This window comes from Mauremys reevesii, linkage group 1 (assembly GCF_016161935.1).
Source record: "Mauremys reevesii isolate NIE-2019 linkage group 1, ASM1616193v1, whole genome shotgun sequence".
Lineage (NCBI taxonomy): Eukaryota > Metazoa > Chordata > Testudines > Geoemydidae > Mauremys > Mauremys reevesii.
The window spans coordinates 303690709-303714556 of NC_052623.1; the positions used below are offsets into that span (position 1 = coordinate 303690709).

At 45.1% G+C, this 23848-nt stretch overlaps 1 long non-coding RNA gene across 1 annotated transcript in view; it reads right to left on the reverse strand.

Annotated features, from left to right (window-relative positions):
• Positions 1-3596: 3596 nt before the first annotated feature.
• The window catches only part of LOC120383531, a 33726-nt gene continuing 13474 nt past the window's right edge, over positions 3597-23848 (reverse strand). The window contains exons 2-5 of the long non-coding RNA XR_005588488.1: positions 22062-22172; positions 6457-6524; positions 5684-5773; positions 3597-3968 (exon numbers count right to left, since the gene is read on the reverse strand). This is a non-coding gene — a long non-coding RNA (uncharacterized LOC120383531). The remainder of the gene's footprint in view (positions 3969-5683; positions 5774-6456; positions 6525-22061; positions 22173-23848) is intronic.

Consider the following 23848-nt stretch of genomic DNA (forward strand, 5'->3'; position numbering starts at 1 on the left):
TTTTTCAAAATTTTTCAACCAGCTCTAGTCACACTGTATCCTCCTGTCCACCCCCGATAACAACTGCTCTGGGCAGACCAGGTGGGAGTCCCTGCAAGGCTGTGCTCTAGGATGCAATTCTGCTGTGTCAGGTGCTCACTGTGCCCATGGAGGAGGAGGAGCTAGGATAGGATTTGGGCCTTAATGCCCTACTGAATTCAAACACAGCTGGGAGGAATTTTATTTCCAAAACTTAAGACATCAGAAGATTTTAGGGAGTGAGTTTCTTGAAGATTCATCTGGCTAAAGACCACCCCAGCAGCACAGAGCCTACGGGAGCATTCTAAGCGAGGAAGGGGAATGGTATGTAGAACAGTGGGGAAGCAAGGAGGAGCTGCATGCTTTTTCTATGTGCAGCCAAAATCAAGAGACTGGGGGCCAAGTTCAGAGATGAGTCTAGATAAACACTAAGCTAATGTAACACATACCTACTTCTACCTCTCCAGCAGCCCCCATCCCTCAACATGCATGTTACATCAAATTAGACTCCCCTAGATTCCTCGATTGTTGAGTTAAATCCTGGCTGGGCGACAAGCAACTTACATCCTCCCCCTCCTCCCAACTACACCTCACCTCACCTCTAGAATTTGGCCCACTGAATCTCAGGATGTTTAAGTTGGAGTAACTCACATACCTCAAAGACTCACTCAGCCATCTCCAACAACAACATTCCATGCTTGCTGAACTTCTGGGATTCCTTAAAGATCTAAATTTAGGAGCAAAATCTCAAAAGTTATCCCTTTGACACACACTCTTAGGAAGTTACTGGCTCCTGCAAGTCTCACTACAGCAAGGCTAACTATTAAGCCCTTGTTATCCTAGGCCATTTACAGTAACAGCACTTTCCAGTAAGCATTACCATTAAACTGCACAAGTGTTCTGGAATTCCCATTAATGTACAAAGAACATTTTTAGCTCCATAACACCTTTTTGCCTCTAATTTTATGCTATCCTCAAATATGAAGGCTAGGTTTTTGGCAGCAAGAAATAAAAGTTAAGTGGTACAGTTTCAAAGGTAACAATTCTTTCAAAATGACTTTCTTCATTTTCTCCTAGGAGCCCTCATGTACAAATCTGTAATTTGTTTCTCATTTAAATTACTGACTTTTTAAAATCAAATACAATAAAATGAGATGCCCCCTTTGACTAAATTTCAGTTTTTGCAAGCACACAATGGCAAAACAAAAATGAATAGTTCCACACATTTGCTGTGGCAAGACAACTCTCTTTTGAAGTCATAATAGACTATTTCCCAGAGGAAAAATAACTTCAATGCAGTTTCCTGATTTTGCTTTTGTTATTTAATAAAATGTAGACAAAGAATATGTCTACAGTACAAGCATTACAGCCACAGTGGTGCAGCTATACTGCCCTAACGCTGTGATGTAGATACTTGCTACAGCAATGGAAGAGGTTTTTCTGTCACTGTAGTAAATCCACTCCCATAAGAGACTATAGCTGGGTCAATGGAAGAAATTTTCTATTAACCTAGCAGTGTCTATAACAGGGCTTAGGGCAGCTTAACTACATCTCTCAGTGGTGTGAATTTTTCACAGCTTTGAGCTACGGTGCTAGGTAGACCTAAGTGTTAGGTGTAGACCAGGCTTTATATAGAGTCCCCAAAGGCTCCCAGTTCAGTAGTTTTAGAATACCTGGAACTAAATTACCATCTCAGCTATACACAGGCTAAGGGTATGTTTGCACACAGTGGCACAGCTGCGACACTGTAGCTGTAGCACTGTGGTGTAGATGCTTCCCACATAGACAGAAAGGGTTTTTCCATCAATGTAATTGATCTACCTCTCCAAGAGACAGTAGCTAGGTCGATGGAATTCTTCTAGCTGCATCTACTCCAGTGTGTTGGGGATTTTTGCCATTTTGTTTTCTTGTTGTCCTTTACCCTCCATTTATATTAGCTGTCTTGTTGCTTGATTTGGTGCTCTTTTTGAGATGCTTATTTTGATTGGACAAGTTTAAAAGAAGGTTCCAGGGCAGTTAGCTGGATGCAGCAGGAAGTACATCCAGACAACCAAAGCTGCAGGAGCAAAAGGAAAGTTTGCTCTGACAGGGCCAAGCTCTACCTCCTCCCTCTTATCTGGCACCCATCAGTAATGATGTGTGGGGGAGGCCAGTAGTAGATGTCACCATGCAGGGAGAGTTTGGAAAGATTAATCAAGTAGCATTACTTGATACGGGTAATACTCTGTCACTCATCTGTACCAAAGCAGCTCCAAAGGCCAAAGAATCTCCTGTACAAGAAGTTAAGAATCTAGAAGGGTACAATGGAAAAGAAAGTATTGTCCCCTTTTTGAAACCCATTACGTGTACAATTGGCAAATTGATTACCGAGGCCACATTCGGAATTCAAGCTCTAGATGGGCACAATATTGTTGGTGTTGACTTCTTGAAAAGGCTGAATTTGGTGGTTGACCTACCCAACAGAATGCTAACCCAAGTTAAGGATAGAGAATGAGGCTTCACTGTCCCCAAATCTCACAGGGTTGCAGCCTTGAAGGCCCCAGAGAAGATGGAAATACCCAGTGAGAGGAAGCAGTCATGAAGATAACAAAGCTGTACCCTAAAGCTTTTGCTACCATTAAGCTCCAATGTGGAAGAACTGAGGTTGAGGTGATGGCTGTTGGTCCAGATCTCAAACCCCAGAAGAAATCCAAGTAGTCTCGGAAAGTTGAGGAGGGGATCAAGGACACCATCACTACTCTAATGAACCAAGGAGTATTGGTTGAGACTGCAAGCATCTGCAACTCTCCTATTTGGCCTGTTTTAAAAGCGGACAAAGTTATCTGGAGGCTAACAGTCAATTATAGAGAATTAAAGCGAGTAACACCAAGGCTAACCCCAGTAGTAGTGACATTTCATGAAATAATGCGCCCTCACTGTGTCACAAGTTCATGTCCAAAATGTGGGAACATCTTAAAGACAAAGAAAAACTATAAATTATGTGGATGACATCTTAATTTCCATTGTAGCTAGAGAGAAAAATTTAGAAGTCCTGGATGCTGTCTTAAATAAGGTACAAGAAACTAGCTTTATTTTTAGTCCCACCAAAGCTCAGATGCTGCAACAAAAAGTACCGTACCTCGGAATGGAACTGGGCATACATGGACATCGACCAGATGCCAACCGGTTCAAATTAATTTGCAAATTGCCTGCTCCACAAGACATATCAGCGTTGAGGTTATTTCTGGGCCTCCTCGGATTTTCCCGGGACTTCATTGAGGGGTATTCTGAAGTTGCACAACCCCTTTATGTTTTGCTGAGAAAGGGCCAGGAAGGACTTGGGGTGAAAAGGAGAGGGATGCATTTTGCCAGCCCTGAAGCAAGCCCTTGTCCAAGCACTGGGCATAACCTCATCCCAGCAAACCCTTTCAACTCCAATTAGCAACGACAGAGAAGGAACTGAGTCCAGTTTTGATGCAGGACAACGGAGCAGGACTAAAACCAGTCACCTTTGGATCGAAGGCATTATGTGAAATTGAAAAATGGTATTCGCCGTGTGAAAAAGAAGTGCTGTCAATAACATGGCTATTGAGGCAGTGGGAATACCTGTATTAAAAACTATTTACACATGTATCTGTTATGCACTATAAGGACAAATCAAGAAGGGTAGGGTGCCAAACCCTCGGTTGGCCCGTCAGACTTTTAAGTCTTTTAAACAGAGACATTGAAGTGGATAAGGCACAAACTCTCTCAGTGGTCCCCTATGCTCTACTAACACAGAGGATCACGAATGTCAAGTGCTGTTCAAAGACCCTTATAAGCTAGAATCACCATTCGACTTGGAGTCTTCATCCGAGCATGCCAAAGAGTCCAAGAAGGATGTGTGGGTCGTAGATGGTAGCTGCCACTATCACCAGGATACAAGGCTGTTAAACACCATCAGCAATGTGCAGAAACAGGTTGCCACTCAACTGAATAGCAATGCCAGACCAATGGACAAAAAGATTGTGTAATACATTAAAATTCAAAGAGTGGAAAGTGGGCGATAAGGTTCTTTATCATTTTTATTCTGACAAAAATCACTTACTGAACCCTAAATGGGTTGGGCCAGTTATCATCATAAACAAAGTGAGCCCAACCACCTACGAGGTGGAAATTAAGGGGAAAAGGAGAAGAACCATAAAGTGGTTCCATTCCACTCAACTAAAAGAGTGAAAGGGTTTCGTCACTTAGTCTAAAAATGCTAATCTTTTCCTTTTTGTCTCCCTTTTATTCCAGGAAGCTCAAGCTCAATGTACCATGATTTTTATATTGTATTTAAATATATCCATCTGTATAGCCCACTCTTTGACTGTTACTATTACAAAGGAAATAAAACACAAAACTATATGTGGAATGAAACGGTGCATGGCACTGATTTCAAATTACCAAATATGTTGTTAAGGGGAATAATTACTGTGCACACCTATGAGGAGAATTATTGCCATTTAATATGGAAAAAAGAGACAAGCCATAAGTCATTAGTGGCCTTTATGGCAAATGATGAACCTCATAAGGCTACTTTTTATGATGACTCTAAGGAGGAGCAACTTTCCTCTGTCCATAAATTTGCCAATAGCTGTATATGGCAGTTCAATGATGATTTTCTGGAAAGTTGTTCCAAGAGAATAGAAGTACTGGAACCAGTACTACTGGAATGCATGGGTAAAGAGTGTGGTGCTGGAAGCATCTGCTCCTAGAATTTATAAACGTGATACAGTAGCAATTATTCTAGGAGGAGTGAAAACTGGACTAGAAGTTTTAAACACTATTGGTGAGCAAGTCCTAGCTAGTAAAATAAGAGCGCCAGGACAAGATATTGCCTCCTCATCCAACCCACTAACCACCTCCCTCAACCAGCTCAGTGTTATCCAGTACAAAATTGCTAGTGTGCTAGAGGGGTGGCTACAGCTACAGGAGCAAGACCATTTAAGCATTATTAATGCAATAGGCATATTTCAGTCAAACTTCTCAATGGCACTTGCTTGTGTGCAAGCTCAGGCATGGATATTAGATGTGGCCAAAAGCATGATAAGGGATGGACTCAACCGGTTAAACCCAGTTGAGCTCAGAAACATCTTATGGAGAAACGCCACAAACCCATTTGAGCAACATCACCCAAGCGTGGTGGAAGCTGGTAAATTTCTCTTATTTCCACAGCAACCCAACCTCATTGCCTATGTGTTAACAGTAGTCAATGCACAAGAGGTATGGATTTATCCATAGGTGCCAGTTGGGCTAACCTTAATGACTCTATCCTGTTTCCCATGGAACTAAATAAGTGGGTCCATGAAAAGAACAGTTTATACAGTAGTGTCAATCTGTAATCATGTGTGGAGGAAAAAGGGATAGGCTACTCGTGTGGCTCTGGGGTGATAGAGGACTCACATATCTGTTTAAACCCCACAGAGGAAGGTGCCATTATCAGCTCTGACCATATGATTTTAACCAATCTGCCCTTGTGTTAATAGAGTCAAAATGTATTTGTCTATGAAGTTGCTGTAAAGAATTTGTGGTAAATTTTTATTACAAAATATCCCATGACACATATGCAAATATATGTTTATATTGAGTATTTTATATCATTGGGTGAGATATTAACTTTACAATGCATGAAGTTAATGTACAAACTGTCCAAGCCAATTACCTGTTGTATGAGCATATTGAACCAATCCATCTAGGTGTCAACATTTTGGTGTGTAGGCAGATAGTGCAGCATCCTGATTTAAGACAGCACCTAAAGCAATTACAGAAAGATAGTAAGGCGGTTATGGTGACTGTTCATCATTCCTCATAACAAATCCAAATAATTTTAAGAAAGATACAGAGGGAAATGGCTTCTTCCCACTGGTGGGTAAACCTCATTGGCAGCCCTACAGATTTCAGCAGAGCATGGGAAATCTTACTGTACCCTGTGGTTGTATTATTAATCTTTCAAGTGTTAATTGTTGTGTATGTAATATTGTTAACATTTTGGGTAGAAGAAGGGTAAGAGCAGTAAACTGTAACAGTTTCAAATTAATTCCTTCAAGAATAGTGCAACTGTTCATTGTAATCCTAGGTTAAGTTAGTATCTTATATGCAACATAGTTAGAGGTATGACAGCATAGGAGGTCTAAAGCCATTCTAACCGTCAAGGAGGGGAATTGTTGGGGATGTTAGCCATTTTGTTTTCTTGTTGTCTTTTACCCTCCATTTTGGCTGTCTTGTTGCTTGATTTGGCACTCCTTTTGAGATGCTTATTTTGATTGGACAAGTTTAAAGGAATGTTGGCTGAGAAGGTTCCAGAGCAGTTAGCAGGATAGTTGGTTAGAGAAAAGGGAAAACAGCAGGATAGAGCACTGAGACAGTCTGTGCTCATTTGCATAATCGTTGAGCGAAGACACCTACCACCTACCTGTTCCATTGGAGAAGGCTTACCTGTTCCAGTCAACGAGTGGTTCCTGATCCCCTGGTGGCATGGTCCTCAAGTTCCTGATCCTGGCTCCCTGGGAGAGAGAGAGTTTCTGAGTGAGCTGACTCCATCCAGTTTCCAGCCATTTTTGACAGATTGAGTAATGTCGAAACTTTTTTATATTATTTGAGCCCATTTGGTTCTAGATGGATCTAGGCTTTAAGCCTGCTTGTGCTTATTTAAACCACCAAGCTATTCTATTTTTATTATCCTGCTTTGTTAATAAATTTCATTTGTTTACCCCCTTTAAGAGTGATTAATGTAATTTCTGCTGCGACCAAAGGTGACAGATCCTAATTTGAGGCTCAGGCCTATCTGGGAGGTGGGGGTCCTTATTAAATATCCTTTCTTCAGTTCTGGTAACAAGGGATGAGGTCAACCTAACTGTGTCGTACAGGGCACAACATTTTTCAAAGCCCTGAGCAATACAACTACATTGATCTAATTTAAGTGTAGACCTGACCTAACAGCTGCTAGTGCATCTAAACAGAGATAACAAGAGATACCAATCTCCATTCAGAAGTCGGCATTCCATTTAAGTTAACAGCCTGGAATTTGGCTAGGTTATTATTCATCCACTGCTTACAGCAAGTTTGATGATTCAAAAATAAAAAAGTCCACAAAGTTCCTGCCCCAGCAAACTTACAGTCTAGTTTTCAGACAGGACAGATCAGATACAAGTAGTGCACAACCATTCAGGTATGCATGGAGGTGATGTAAAAATCTACCGGTAGCAGTGGTTTTAAAACACTGTGAAAGAATGTTTTGAAAAGGAGTTTGAAGAGGTGGGGAAAAGGAAGATTAATCCACCTACTGTTATGAATGTATCAGCAAATCCCTCTAGATTCAGCAAACTCCCTTTTTAATTGGTTTTCTCTCCAAGGAACCAGTCAACACTCATCTGCAGGTCTTTGCTTTCAGAAGAGATCAAAACATATTCTGCGCTCAATACTGAGTGGATAATTTAGAGATAGGGTGACCAGATGTCCCATTTTTAAAGGGACAGTCCTGATTTTTCAGACTTTTTCTTATATAGGCACTGATTACCCACCAGCCCCGGTCCCGTTTTTTCACAGTTGCTATCTGGTAACCCTATTTAGGGACATGGGTTGGAACCACAAGGAAAAGTGAAAGACAATGTATGGTAAGCAAAAATAGAGGGCCAGCTCCTCAGCCAGTGTTAACTGGCATATCTCCATTGATGTCAAAGGAGCTATGCCAATTTACAGTAGCTGTGGTTTGTCCCAGTACTTTTAGGTAATTAGTAACTTCTTAACTAAGCCCTCAGGACTTTGTAAATTCCACAGCTATAAAGATCCCATGACTTTCTACATTCCACAGATAGAGACAGTTTCTTTCCATGTGAAAGAATTTTTTAAATATTCCTGTATCACAGTATCTCTCTCTCACACCCCACCCTTTTCAAATCTCCCTGCTCCCATCTTGTCCACAACAGATCATTTTACAAATTGCTTCCAACAAGAATCCCTAACTCCAAAGTTACACTGAGAGGAAGCCTTTTGGGGACCATCCCAATTCTGATGGATGTCAACAGCAAAAAAGATATTCACTTGGGGTAAATTGGCATGGCTCCACTAAAGTCAATGGAGTGATGTTGATATATACCAGCTGATGTTCTAAGTCAAAGTCATTTGAATGGTGAAAGATTAGGCCCCTGATGATTACAGAAAAAAAGAGAAGTGGGAACTTAGTAATAGATTTTAAAAGTTGTCTTTGGTCAAACTTTCCCATCCCCCAATTTCTGTACAGCAGGGGTTCTCAAACTGGGGGGTCAGAACCCCGCAGGGGGTCACAAGGTTATTACATGGGGGGTCATGAGTTGTCAGCCTCCACCCCAAACCCCGCTTTGCATCCAGTATTTATAATGGTGTTAAATATATAAAAAAAGGATTTTCAGTTTATAAGGGATGCCACACTCAGAGACTTGCTTTGTGAAAGGGGCCACCAGTACAAAAGTTTGAGACCCACTGCTGTACATGGTTGTTGCCCATCTGCCACCCCAGAGCTTGCTGTATCTCAGTTATGATTGTGTGTGTGTGCACGCACATGTGTATTCATTCTCAAAGAAAGGTTTAAAGATCAGTGTTTCAAAAGCTGTTTTGAAATAGACCAGACCCTGGAAAAATAACACTACAAAATTCTATACTTCTATAAAACAATGAACACCTAGCCCAGGGGGTCCTTCCTGATCCCCACAGCCACATAATCCTTCCTTGTCTATTACCATGCCACCTCATTTCCATCTCTCAGCTAGCCCTAACTTTGCCATGCAAAAATATATGCAAAGATAAGCTACTAGGAAATTCTAAAATCCCATTTGCTGTTCCAAGGGTCTGCTACTAATAAGTTATACCACAACATTAGTCATTCCAAATAGCAACATATTTTACTGGCTACACAATATACTTGATAATTCAGACTTGCAAGCTCTGCATGCCTGTCACAAGGCATACTGCAGGTAACACCTGGTTCTGGGGCTTAGCTCTCTTCCAAGTCCAACACCACCCCTTGCAGTCTCTCAACCCAATGTCCTTTCTCTCACTCTGCAGCCCTTCTTTTGCTCCAGGAGTTGCAGCTTCTTCTTTGTGACTCAACCCTCCAGCCAGGGTCACTATGTGGTTTCCCCTTCCAAGGTACAGAGTCTCACCAGACCCACTGTCCATGCAATGCCACTCCATCAGTGGACAAGTCTGCACCTTACTTGCTGAGAATGTTGTTTCATATGCTCACCTTCTAGATGTGGGCTCTTGTCATAGGTTTATTCCCCACTTTGAACTTTAGCGTCCAAAAGATGGGGACCTGCATGGATCCTTCTAAACTTAAATCCTAGTTTAGATCTGGTACTGCTCCAACCAACAAAAAAATATAGTGTTTTGGTACACTTTCTGTTCCCCCAAAACTTTCCCTGGGGAACACAGATCCAAACTCCTTGGATCTTAACACAAAGGGAAATAAACCATTCCCCCACCTTTCTCCCTCCCTTAGTTGTTGGGAGAGATTACCTTGATTCAACGCCTTGAATCTAAACAAAGGAGGATTCACCTCCCCTGCCCCTCCTTTCTTTCCCCCCTCCTGTCCCTGGTGAGTCAAACTAACCCCTGAGGTTTCAAACAAGGGAAAAAATCAATCAGGTTCTTAAAAAGAAAAGCTTTTAATTAAAGAAAGAAAAAGTAAAAATTATCTCTGTAAAATCAGGATGGAAATGCTTACAGGGTATATAGCTTATAAAAACTAAAGGGGCTCCCCCCCTCTTCTAGCCTAAGCACAGTAACAGCAAACAAAAATAAAATATTTCTCCAGCAAAACACCTTTGCAAATACAGAAATCAACCAAAAGACTAATCCGCCTTTTCTAATACTATATTGAATAGAAGAGAATATTTCAGAAGCTTGGAGAGCCTGGATGTATGTCTGGCCTCTCTTAATCCCAAGAGAGAACAGCCCCCAAAACAAAGAACACAAAACAAAGACTTCCTTCCACCGAGATTTGAAAGTATCTTGTCCCCTTGTTGGTCCTCTGGTCAGGTGTCAGCCAGGTCTACTGAGCTTGTTAACCCTTTACAGGTAAAAGAGACATTAACCCTAAACTATCTGTTTATGACACGCCCCCCAAATCGCAGACAGTGGGGGAACCACACTGGCGGTGATTTTTTCCTAGAACTTTAAAATAAACAGATTAATAAAACACATGCACCGTTACATATACTACTAACATAGGCGGCAGGTTTGTATAATTTTTGGTGGGGCCCAAAACGGTGGGGCCCCCCCGCTCCCGCCCTGTAAGCCAATATAAAATGAAGCTATAACGCGTCAGTGCCACAAGATTACAAGGGTCAATTAAAAGTGGAAAGTCAGAAGCAGCACTTGCCTACTTCAATATACAGTATTATATTTTGTTGCACTTGTTGTGATGAAGTGGGAATGTTAATATTTTCTCTGAATACTGTGTGGGTGCCTCAGTTTCCCCTGCAAGATACCAACTGAAGGTGTTGGGGACAAAGAGATCAGGTGGCCTCCTTGTCCGGAAGAGACACAGAGGCCAGAGGAGGGAGTGTCAGTTTGGAGCTGGCTGGGGAAATGGGGAGAGACCCAGAACTTGGTTCTGGGCTCCCCACCCCCTAAGATAGACCTGACAGAGGGGTTCTGTTTTCTGTACCAACAAGCTCTGTTTAAACTGTGTTCCCGTCATCTCATAGACTCATAGACTTTAAGGTCAGAAGGGACCATTATGATCATCTAGTCTGACCTCCTGCACAATACAGCCCACAGAATCTCACCCACCCACTCCTGTAACAAACCTCTAACCTATGTCTTAGTTATTGAAGTCCTCAAATCATGGTTTAAAGACCTCAAGGTGCAGAGAATCCTCCAGCAAGTGACCAGTGCCCCACGCTGCAGAGGAAGGCAACAAACGTCCAGGGCCTCTGCCAATCTGCCCTGGAAGAAAATTCCTTCCCGACCCCAAATATGGTGATCAGTTAAACCCTGAGCATGTGGGCAAGACTCACCAGCCAGCACCCAAGAAAGAATTCTCTGTAGTAACTCAGATCTCATCCCAGACCATTGGGCATATTTACCTGCAAACCTTCTGTTTTACTGTCTGGCTGAGAGTCACATCTGACTGCGGAGTTGGGGTGCAGGGACCTCTGGTTGCCCCAGGACCCGCCTGGGCAGACTCGCTGTGGAAAGTGCATGATGTGGAAGGGCAAGCTGAATGCTCTGAGGTCAGACCCAGGAAGGTGTAAGCTTCTTGCCCTGGAGACAGTATGCTCCGAGAGAGGAGGCTCCCCCAGAGTCCTGACTGGAGTTGTTCCAAAGCATCACAGCATTCCCTTCCACACCATGCACTTCCCAGAAGTCCGCACAGGCACTGACACTCCCTCCTCTGGCCTTTGTCTCTTTTCCAGGCATTAGGAGGCCACCCAATCTCTCTGTTTTCCAACACCTTCAGTTGGCACCTTGCAGGGGAAACTGATTTGGGAGAAATGAAGTAAAAGCTGCCCAAACGGAGCTTGAATTTTGAGGTGTTCAAATCTGGAAGGCAGGTGCTGGGGGTGGGAGAGGGCTGTGGGCTCCATGGGGGAGCATGGCAGCAACTGTCTGGAGCTGCATGGAGCCAGACACGCTGGTCTGAGTGGCACAGTAAGCAGTTTGGGGGTTGGAGAAGGGGTAGGGAGTTCCGGGGGACAGTCAAGGGACAAGGAGCAGGGGGGGTTGGATGGGGCAGAGGTTCGGAGGGGCAGTCAGGGGACAGGCAGCAATTGGAGAGGCATGGGAGTCCAGGAGGTTTATCGGGGGACTGGTTGGGGGGGGGGTGCGGGGGGGACGTTGGGTGGGGTCTCCGGAGGGGGCTGTTGGGGACAAGGAGAAGGGAGGCTTAGATAGGGGCTGGGGTCCCAAGGGGCAGTTAGGGGCAGGGGTCTCGGGAGGGGGTAATCAGGGGACAAGGACCAGTGGTGCTTAGATAGGGGGTGGGGGTCCTGAGGGGTAATTGGGGAAGGGGTCTGGGGAGGGCAATCAGGGGCCAGGGGCGGGGATTCAAAGGGCTCTGGGCTGCGGGCAGCCGCGGGGAGCCCTGAGTCCTTTAAATCCCAGCTGCGGCCAGGAGTCAGAGGGCTCTGCGCTGCCCACAGGCTTTGTGGCGGCGGCTGGGATTTAAAGGGCTCAGGGCTCCCGCGGCTGCCAGCAGCCCAGATCCTTTGAATCCCAGCCCTGGCCGCTGATTGCCCCTCCCAGACCCTGCCCCAATTGCCCCTCAGGACCCCACCCCTATCTAAGCACCACTGGTCCTTGTCCCCAATTACCCCCTCCCGAGACAACTGCCCTTGGAACCCCAGCCCCTATCTAAGCCTCCCTTCCCTTGTCCCCAACTGCCCCTCCTGAGACTCCACCCAACTTCCCCAGGACCCCACCCCTACCTGTCCCCTGATAAGCCCTCTGGACTCCCATGCCTATCCAATTGCTGCCTGTCCCCTGACTGCCCCTCTGAACCTCTGCCCCATCCAACCCCCCCTGCTCCTTGTCCCTTGACTGCCCCCCGGAACCTCCTACCCCTTCTCCAACCCCCAAACCGCTTACTATGCCACTCAGACCAGCATGTCTGGCTCCGTGCAACTCCGGACAGTTGCTGCCATGCTCCCCCATGGAGCCCACAGCCCTCTTCCACCCCCAGCACCTGCCTTCCAGATTTGAACACCTCAAAATTCAGGAGTGCTCAAGCTCCGTTTGGGCAGCTTTTACTTCATTTCTCCCAAATCAAATATACTGATCCACTGTAACTTGCTGTAGAAAAAGTAGGATAAAATTGAGCAAGAAATGCTTATTAGCACTGGAATTGCTACTTTCAACAGCCATTGCCTTTTTGTTTGTTTAAAAGGAAGACAGTGATATTGCATTGGCAAATTCCCCATAGAAAGAAAGAGTGGAACAAAAGAATAATAAAGGCTCCTCAACTTTTCCTCATTTATGGAGGACAGTCTTATAATATGCATCCAGATATCCTCCAATCACACAAGCTGAAAATTGTTCCACTTTACTGCAGCTCTGTAAGCATATGGGAACCAATCCTGTCTGTGTTTTGTGCACATCCAAAATTCCGGCTGAACGACCCACCCTGGGAGCGAGTTACCAGTGACCCAGGGCTGGGGCGGAAGGAGGTGTGGGGGGGGCACTGGTGTGGGGAGCCCAGGGCTAGGGCAGCAGCAGGGTGGAGGGAGGGCACTGGTGGGGAGGAAAGGGGGAAGCCCAGCGCTGGGGTGACAGGGGGGGTGGGTGGGTGGGGGGAGAGCCCAGGACTGGGGCAGCAGGAGGGTACAGGGGGAGCCCAGGGCTGGGAAGGGGGACAGCAAAAAACCTAGAGCTGGCCCTGCCCACAACCCCCAGCTGTGTCCTTGTGTGTGTCTGTCTCCATCATCCCTGGCTGTGTCTGTCTGTCCCACAACTCCCTGGCTGTGTCCGTGTGTGTGTCTGTCCCACACCCCCCCCCTCCTCCCCAAGCTGTGTGTGTGTGTCTGGCTGCCCCCAGAGCTCACCGGCTGTGTCTGTCTGACAGTGACAGACCCTGCTGCTCGCTCTGCCCAGCGCTGAGAGCCGCTGCCTGTGGCTCCCTCCCCCTCCCTGCTGTGGAGGCGCGGCCAGGCAGCTCTGGCACCGCCCCCGGCAGCTCCCATTGGCTGGGGTTCCCGGCCAATGGGCTGTGAGCCAAGTCAGCCCCGGAGCCTCTCCGGGGCTGGGGAGAGCTGCCGCTGAGGTAAGAGTGCCCACATTGCTGGCGCGGGGACCCCCGGAGCACAGGGCCTGGGGCCCAAACATTGGTGGAGCTGGGCCCACCCTCGGGATTATTGGTGGGGCCTGGGCTCCACGGGCCCATAGAACTCGCCGCCTATGACTACTAATTATGTAAACAACAAGATTTTTCACATTTCAAGAACACTTTTTAACCATTTGATTCTGGGAAACTCTCACGAGAGTGCATCAGCTACTTTGTTGGAAGCTTCTGAAATGTGTTGAATTTCAAAATCAAAATCTTGGAGAGCTAAACTCCATCGAAGCAGTTTTTTGTTGTTTCCTTTGGCAGTATGGAGCCATTTTAGCGCAGCATGGTCGGTTTGTAGCTGGAACCACTGTCCCCAAACGTATGGGTGTAGCTTTTCCAGGGCATACACAATGGCGTAGCATTCCTTTTCACTGATTGACCAGTGGCTTTCCTTCTCAGACAGTTTCTTGCTGAGAAACATGACAGGATGGAAGTTGTGATCCGGTCCTTCCTGCATTAGAACTGCTCCTACACCACGCTCAGATGCATCGGTGGTTACTAGGAAGGGTTTGTCAAAGTCCGGGGCCCTTAGCACAGGGTCAGACATGAGCGTCGCCTTAAGCTGGGTAAAGGCTTTTTGACACTCATTAGTCCACTTAACTGCATTTGGCTGTGTTTTTTTTGGTTAGGTCAGTTAGTGGTGCAGCGATTTGGCTGTAGTGTGGTACAAATCGCCTGTAATATCCGGCCAAGCATAAGAAGGATTGGACCTGTTTTTTAGACTTTGGGACAGGCCACTTTTGGATAGCCTCCACCTTGGCCTGTAGGGGGTTGATTGTTCCTTGACCCACCTGGTGCCCTAGGTAAGTCACTCTGTTTTGGCCTATTTGACACTTTTTGGCCTTAACAGTGAGTCCTGCCTGCCTGATGCGCTCAAAGACCGTTTCCAGGTGTTCTAGGTGTTCGGGCCATGAATCAGAAAAAATGGCCACATCATCTAGGTAGGCAACTGCATATTCTCCCAATCCTGCTAGTAGACCATCTACCAACCTTTGGAAGGTGGCAAGTGCATTTCGCAGCCCGAAGGGAAGCACATTAAATTCATACACCCCTGCATGGGTGATGAAGGCTGACTTTTCTTTGGTGGGTTCATCTAGCGGTACTTGCCAGTACCCCTTGGTTAAATCTATTGTAGAGATGAACTGGGCACATCCCAATTTCTCCAATAGCTCATCAGTGCGTGGCATTGGATAGTTGTTGGGACGAGTTACAGCATTTAGCTTACGGTAGTCCACGCAAAAGCGTATTTCCCCATCTGGTTTGGGTACTAGAACCTCTGGAGATGCCCATGCACTGGTAGAAGGGCAAATTATACCCATCTGTAGCATGTTGTGGATCTCCTGTTCTATAGCAACTTGGGCATGAGGAGACACCCAGTAGGGTGGTGTTCTAATTGGGTGAGCATTACCTGGTAACTTTAGGCTTTAGGGAGGAATTAGGAAATGCTATGAGGTAGTTAACAGCTCCCAGGCGCTTTTGGACCGTAAATGGCCCTTCCCATGACGCTTCCATCTTATGAACCTGTTGCACCTTCAAGACCATAACCTGGTCTCCTACCTTGAAGGAACGCTCTCTGGTATGTCTATCATACCAGGCCTTTTGCTCTTTTTGAGCATCCTTTAGGTTTTCTTTAGCAAGGGCTAAAGAGTGTTGGAGGGTGCTTTGTAGGTTGCTTACAAAGTCCAGAATGTTAGTTCCTGGAGAAGGCGTAAACCCCTCCCATTGCTGCTTTACCAACTGTAATGGCCCCTTAACCTCGTGGCCATACACAAGCTCAAATGGTGAGAACCCTAAACTGGGATGTGGTACAGCCCTGTAGGCAAAAAGCAACTGCTGCAACACTAAATCCCAATCACTGGAGTGTTCATTCATGAATTTCCGTATCATGGCCCCCAAAGTTCCATTAAACCTCTCCACCAGGCCATTGGTTTGATGGTGGTAAGGGGTGGCAACCAAGTGATTCACCCCATGAGCTTCCCACAGGTTTTTCATGGTCCCTGACAAGAAATTAGTTCCTGAATCTGTAAGGATGTCAGAGGGCCAACCTACCCTGGCAAAAATGTCTGTTAAGGCCCAGCACACAGTGTTAGCCCTGGTGTTGCTTAGAGCTACTGCTTCTGGCCATCTGGTAGCAAAGTCCACAAAAGTCAGTATGTACTGCTTTCCTTCGGGGGGGTCTTCTTTGGGAAAGGACCCATAATATCCACAGCTACTCGCTGAAATGGGACCTCAATTATGGGGAGTGGCTGCAGAGGGGCCTTGACCTGGTCTTGGGGCTTTCCTACCTTTTGGCACACCTCACAAGACCGGACATAATTGGCAACATCCTTGCCCATCCCCTCCCAGTGGAAGGACTTCCCCAACCTGTCTTTGGTTCTGTTCACCCCAGAATGGCCACTGGGATGATCATGGGCTAAGCTTAATAGCTTCCCCTGGTACTTAGTTGGAACTACCAACTGTTTTTGAGGATGCCAGTCTTCCTGGTGTCCACCAGAAAGGGTCTCCTTGTATAAAAGTCCTTGTTCTACAACAAACCGGGATCGGTTAGAAGAGCTGAGAGGCGGTGGGGTGCTCCGTGCCGCCGCCCAAGCTTTCTTAAGGCTGTCATCTGCTTCCTGCTCAGTTTGCAACTGTTCCCTTAAGGCTGGAGACACCAGTTCCTCCTTAGACTGTGGACTTGGGCTTGGTCCCTCTGGAAGTAATGTAGGTGATGAGGTTGTTTCCGATGACTGTGAACCGCTCTCCGCTGGTGCACTAGGTGATATTTCAGGCTCTGGCTGAGCCTTTTGGGTAGGGTTGTCTGCTGCTTCTGCCAGTTCAGGGCTGCTGGCGCCCTCTGGCGTTGGGGTTGGAGACGGGTTTGCAAGTGCTGGCATCAGTGCTGGCAATGGTTCTGCTGCTGGTTGCTTTTCCAGTTCCGGTTCTGGGACTGGATGCACTATGGCTGTTTCCATTGTTGGTATGGGATCCGGTTCCACCACCTCTGTCTGGGTCTCTGGTAACACAGACGGTGCCCTGGTGGACGGATCAGGAACAGGGATGGGGGTGGAAGTTTGCTTGGCCTGGCTGTGGGTGACCACTCCCCCCCTCTTGGCCAGCTTCACATGGTTGGCCAAGTCTTGCCCCACTAGCATGGGGATGGGATAATTGTCATAGACAGCAAAAGTCCACCTTCCTGACCAGCCCTTGTACTGGACAGGCAATTCAGCTGTCGGCAAGGTTACAGATTTTGACCTGAATGAGGAAATTGTTATTTGGGCCTCTGGGTTGATGAATTTGGGGTCCACTAAGGACTGGTGGATAACTGACACCTGTGCCCCGGTGTCTCTCCACGCGATAACCTTCTTTCCACCCACTCTCAAGGTTTCCCTTTGCTCCAGGGGTATTTGAGAGGCATCTGGGCCTGGAGATCTTTGGTGTGATGGTGGTGTAATGAATTGTACTCGATTGGGGTTCTTAGGGCAGTTGGCCTTTATATGTCCCAGTTCATTACATTTAAAACATCGCCCAGCTGACGGGTCACTGGGCTGAGGTGGGTTGCTGGAGACTGGTGAGGTGGGACTATAGGTAGTCTGGGGCTTTCCTTGGGTTGTAGCTGGGGTCTTGGGTGGCCCCCGGTGGTAGGGTTTATTGTCAGCTTGCCCCTTGTTATATTCGCTCCCCTTGTTAGTATCTTTTTTCTTTTCTGTCACTTCCACCATCTGGCTCCAATCTCCCCTGCCTCGGTTATAGTTTTGGGTTTCCCATCTAGGATGTACCTTTCTATTTGTTCAGGAACACCCTCTAAGAACTGTTCCATTTTCATCAGGAGGGACAGCTCTTCAAAATTTTGAACCTTTGTTCCTGATATCCATGCATTCCAATTTTTGTCAATGTAGTAGGCGTGTCTGGGGAATGACCCATCTGGTTTCGACCTTAGGGCTCTGAACTGCCTATGGGCATGCTCAGGTGTTAGCCTCATTCTGATTCTGGCCTTTGAAACAGTTTATAATCGTTCATGCTGTCCTTAGGCATTTCAGCCGCCACCTCTGCTAAGGGTCCACTGAGCTGTGGCCTCAGCTCTATCATGTACTGTTCTTCATGGATATTGTACCCATGGCAGGTCCTTTCAAAATTTTCTAAGAAGGCCTCAGTGTCATCACCTGCCTTGTAGGTGGGAAATTTCCTGGGATGGGAAACAGTGCCTGGAGAAGGGTTGTTAGGGTTGGCTGGAACATCTGGGTTAGCCCTTGCTAATTCCAGGGCCTGCCTCTGGATTTCCAGCTCTTTTTCTTTCATTTCTAGCTGTTTTTGTTGCCTCTCCATCTCTCTCCTGTGGTCAGCCTCTTTGGCTTTTTCTTTTATTTCCATCTCCTTGAGTTTTATTTCCAATTCCTTTTCTTTTAATTCCAGTTCTTTTTGTCTTGCTTCCAGTCTAGATGCTTCCTTAGTACTCATTTTTTCTGCTTTCTGGTGTTTGCCACACACCTCTCTAGTTCACTGAACTGGGATGCTTCAGCTCAGGCTGCTTGTTTCACAGTTTCCTAATCTTTCTATTCCCGACTGAATTAAAACAAAACAAAACTTTTCATTTGCAAATGTCTCTTGCTGGTGTTTGCTGACTGACAAGGGACCAAAAAAACTGGTTTGTAACCTGTCTCTTGCAAACTGCTAATGCTCTCTCAGTGGGAATGCTTTCTAACAAGCCTTGTTAGAAAAACTTAACACCTCTGCCCTCAGGCTGCTTCTCAGCTTAGGAGGACAAACAAAAAAAAATCTCACTGGCTTTTGGTTCTTAAAATATCCCACCTCTGCCACCATGTCATAGGTTTATTCCCCACTTTGAACTTTAGCATCCAAAAGATGGGGACCTGCATGGATCCTTCTAAACTTAAATCCTAGTTTAGATCTGGTACTGCTGCCACCAACCAAAAATATAGTGTTTTGGTACACTTTCTGTTCCCCCAAAACTTTCCCTGGGGAACACAGATCCAAACTCATTGGATCTTAGGACAAAGGGAAATAAACCATTCCCCCACCTTTCTCCCTCCCTTAGTTGTTGGGAGAGATTACCTTGATTCAACGCCTTGAATCTAAACAAAGGAGGATTCACCTCCCCCGCCCCTCCTTTCTTTCCCCCCTCCTGTCCCTGGTGAGTCAAACTAACCCCTGAGGTTTCAAACAAGGGGAAAAATCAATCAGGTTCTTAAAAAGAAAAGCTTTTAATTAAAGAAAGAAAAAGTAAAAATTATCTCTGTAAAATCAGGATGGAAATGCTTACAGGGTATATAGCTTATAAAAACTAAAGGGACTCCCCCCCTCTTCTAGCCTAAGCACAGTAACAGCAAACAAAAATAAAATATTTCTCCAGCAAAACACCTTTGCAAATACAGAAATCAACCAAAAGACTAATCCGCCTTTTCTAATACTCACTATATTGAATAGAAGAGAATATTTCAGGAAGCTTGGAGAGCCTGGATGTATGTCTGGCCTCTCTTAATCCCAAGAGAGAACAGCCCCCAAAACAAAGAACACAAAACAAAGACTTCCCTCCACCGAGATGTAAGAGTATCTTGTCCCCTTATTGGTCCTCTGGTCAGGTGTCAGCCAGGTCTATTGAGCTTGTTAACCCTTTACAGGTAAAAGAGACATTAACCCTTAACTATCTGTTTATGACAGCTCTGAAGGAGAGTGTGCTGACAAGAGTACCAGCAAGGCATACAGGATTTATGGAATGAGTAAATTTCATTCCAAGCCATCTGAGGTTGAGTTCATGTTTGGCCTCTCAGTTTTTTGAGATGGAATGCGTTGATTTGTCTTTCTGATGGTGTTACTCACCATATGGAAGGGTGGTAGAATCTGGCCCCATGGAAAGAAAAAAAATCTTACTAATTCTACCAGAGGGGAAATTTCCTCTCTCATGAGAAATCCTATTTTAATTTTAAACTTGTCCCCAAACCGATAGCCATTGCCAGTCATTACAGTCATGTTCTGTCATGAACTGTTTTCCACAAACTCTAATAGCAAATTACATTGTATCTGTGTTTTCCATTTTCCATTTTGGGGTAATTTATCTCAACATGCAGGAAAATTACTGAAGAAAGAATAAATGCAAAGTGTCAGAGAAAGAGCACGCACAGTGACTCACTCTGTAAAATTTTGCCTCAGGCACAATAGCGGTTGTTTCACAATTGCCCCTCCAGTAGCCAGCTTTAAAGGTGAAGTACTTAGCAAACAGAACATCAAGTGCTTTTAGTTAGTTTGCTTTATGTAAATCACACTTTCTTAACTCAATAGAAGCTTTAAAAGTATACTGGTTTAGGGCGTGGGATGACATGAGGCCAGCTTCTATTTAAACTATTTAAATAAATCTTTCACTATGTTTTGTTTTGTTTTTTTCATTTTAAAACAGGTTTTAATTTGTGTGTGAATTTAGCATTTGTGCAACAGGTTGGCTTGACAGGCTGAGACAACAAAGTGCTCTAGATGATGTTGCCTAGGGACTCAATCACCTGCCTAACAATCAGGAAATGTGGGTTCTAATCCCAGCTTTGCTGCTGGCTGACACTGGACCAGCTACTCCAGTACTCTATGCCTAAATTTCTCCAACTGTAAAATGGTGATGATTCCTGTCTGCTTTCTAAAGTGTTTTGAGATCTACTGATGGAAATAACTACATGAGCAAGGTATTATTATTTACTCACTAAACAGATACAGCTTGGGAAGTAGCAGTAAAAGTTTCCACTCCACTAATGTGGTTCAAATCTGATATTGCAGTACTATCTTTAGGTTTCAGAGGGTGGCTCATCTCCATTTCAGTATAACCCAGAACCTCTTTCCAGACACTGATAGCGGCTGTGCCAATTAGGACCTAGTGTGGTGTTCTTTTTTGAGAGACATTTAGCTATCTGCCCACTGGGAACTGGACAGAGGCCACCAAACAGACAACAGGGGTGCACTTGCCCCTTATATTTTCACTTTTAACTGGGTATTTTAATATTAGAAAAGACAATGTCTTTAAATCAATGTGTTAGAATCCAAAGCCCAGTGGAAGTAGTGGGGGTCTTTCCACTGAGGTAAATGGACATTGGACCAGGTACTAAGTGCCTTCTGTTACAAAATTTACCTGAAAAATGCAGATTTTTATAAACATTAGGGCCAGATCCTCGGCTACACAGTTTTACATCAGTGGGGGATTGGGGCCATTAACGTGCTTGTTCTGAACTGTGGCTGCACAGTGGCAGAACATGGTGCCTTCATCATGAGTAACAACAACCTATTGCAGGAATGGACTTGGGAAACCAGACTTCAAGACAGAGGAAACTGGATATTACAAGACTGTGTACAAAACAATTAAATCACCACCTCAGCTACCCCTGAAATCAATGGAAGGTTTGCAACTGTTCTCTCACCTTTCCCCACACCTCCATCAGCTGCACAAAATTTGGCCACATAGCAGCTCTTCTGCAGAAGGACTGGTTGCAGCTGTGCAGTGCCCTGGCAACCCACCCTCATCCACCTTTACACACCACTTCCTCAAACTCCTTTGCAGCATGATTCATGCCCAACTGCTCTGTGGAAAAGAGGGGAGCATATGGGCTACTGTATAACAGCTGGGCATTGGGCACATTCATCAGTGATTTTTTTCATTTCAGATCATTCGCAAGCTGCAATTACACTAAAAAGTCCATTGTTCATACTGTGGTTATATTACCATCATCACAAAAGTGAAACAGGATTAAGCTTGCCTGTGCTCTCTTGACCTAGGAGCCAAGTATGTCTGGCTGTGTCCCGAGCACTTCATAAAGCTGTCTATTAATTCACAGCAGAGTATTTCTCCATATTGTCTGGGCAGGGATAATTTCACTGCATGACAGCACAAGCTACAAACACAAAACTGTCATTACAATATGTCACTCTTTTTCTTGTGTTATATCTGTGTAGCTTTAGCTACTCAGCAGTTCAGCCATGGCCAGAGGCTACCAGACTAGAACAATGAAAACAGGTCAGAATCACCAGGGAGAAGCTAAACGGCCACTGACCGCCCTGTCATGCCTCCCATTTTCATAGACTTGGCATGGTATCATCCAAAGCCAATTTAACCAGGCATGATGTTGCTGATACTATCTCTCCAGCTGTTGGTAGGGTAATGGCCAGCCAAAACAGCAACTCCTGAAGAATAGCAAAGTGTCAGTCTGGGTTGTCATCCTGGGAAAATCACTGGTGCTACTGGATGACACAGAGTCTTGCTTCTTACCTCTCTCACTTCACTTCTACAGGAGGTTCTATGTTAAAGCTGTTGATGCTGTCTCAATATGCTGACAATGGCGTTGGTTCCCCAAATGCCTGCTCACATTCATAGTCAAGCCTGGAGTATGTGACAGAAACAACATGTCCAGGGTATAAGCAAATAATTTTAAGAGCTAGTCTTTAGCAATTCATTTCTCATAGTATATCCAGAGAAAACAAAGGGATTAATTCTCAGATTAAAAATTCTCTACAAAATTAAAGAAATAGCCTGTGTGATTAAATGACTACATAGGTCTAGCCCATGTCTTTCTCTGTGCTGTTGCACCAGGGCATAAGAAAATGCAAGGAGTTACTCCCCAGTTCCCTCCACTCTCAGCCTACTGCCAGGCACAGCAGGAGTCCTTGCAGCTAGGCAGCATGAGGATGGCCCAATCCTTTTGGTACAATTCCTTGTAGAGCTCCTGCTGGAGAAGGGAGGCTCACCACTGCCAGCACAGGGCTGTGGCTTAATGTGACAAATTGTTTCTTGTATTCTCCCATCTGTCTGTATCTGATGTCTCTTGTCTTATAGTAAGTTGTTTGAGGCTAGGACCTCTTTTTTATTTGTGTTTGTACAGCACCTAGCACAATGGGGTCCTGGTCTATGATTAGGGCTCCTGGGCGCTATGATAATAATAAAATTTACCTCTTAATGCATCAAAAAAGTGTGCTAACAGGGATCTTTTAGCCTTGACTAGCTAGGTAAGTAGCACAACGGATTGATGCACAGTTGGAGAACTACAATAGATGCAAATATAATTATGTCACAAATGAATAAGTCTGGAGGTTTCAACCCCTCTCTAGTCTTTAGTGAGCATTTGTCCACTCCCCAAAAGTCATTACAGAATTTCACACAGTTGACCCTATGTGCCCCAGAAGAGGCTAGGACTTGGTGCTGGGCTGCACTTACAAAACTTTAATGACATAACTATGTCAATTAGGGAGGTGATTTTTTGCTGATATAGTTATGCCAGTAAACAACCTAGTACAGAGGCAATTATACCAAACCACAATAAGCTATAGACTCGAATTGCTTGGTAAGCTGGGTGCAAGCAAACAATGTGTGTTTTAACATGACTATATGTAAATTGGACAAAGAATGTAGGCCATACTTATGGAATGGGGTACTCTGTCCTGGGAAGCAGTAAGTCTGAAAAAGATTTAAGAGTAAGGGTGGATAACAGCTGAACATGAGCTGCCAGAGTGACCCTGTGGCCTCAAGTAGAAGTAAAGAGGTTAGTTTACTTCTGTATTTGGCACTGATGCAACTTATGCTTCAATACTGCTTTCAGTTCAGGTATCTACAATTCAAGAAGGATGTTGAAAAACTGGAGAAGGTTCAGAGAAGAGCCACAAGAATGATTAAAGGATTAGTGATAGACACAAGGTGCTCAATATGTTTAATTTAAACAAAGAGTAGGTTAAGGGGAGACCTGATCACGGTCTATAAGTACACACATGGGGAACAAATATTTAATAATAGGCTTTTCAATCTAGCAGAGAAAGGTATAACAGGATCTAATGGTTGTAAGTTGAAGCTAGACAGTTCACTCTGGAAATAAGGTGAAATTTTTTAACAGTGAGGGTAATTAATCATTGGAACAATTTAGCAAAGGTCATGGTGGATTTTCCATCACTGACAATTTATAAAGCAAGATTCCATCTTTGTCTAAAAGATCTGCTCTAGGAATTATTTTGGAGGCATTCTATGGCCTGTGTGACTAGATGATCACAGTGGTTCTTTCTGGCTTTGGA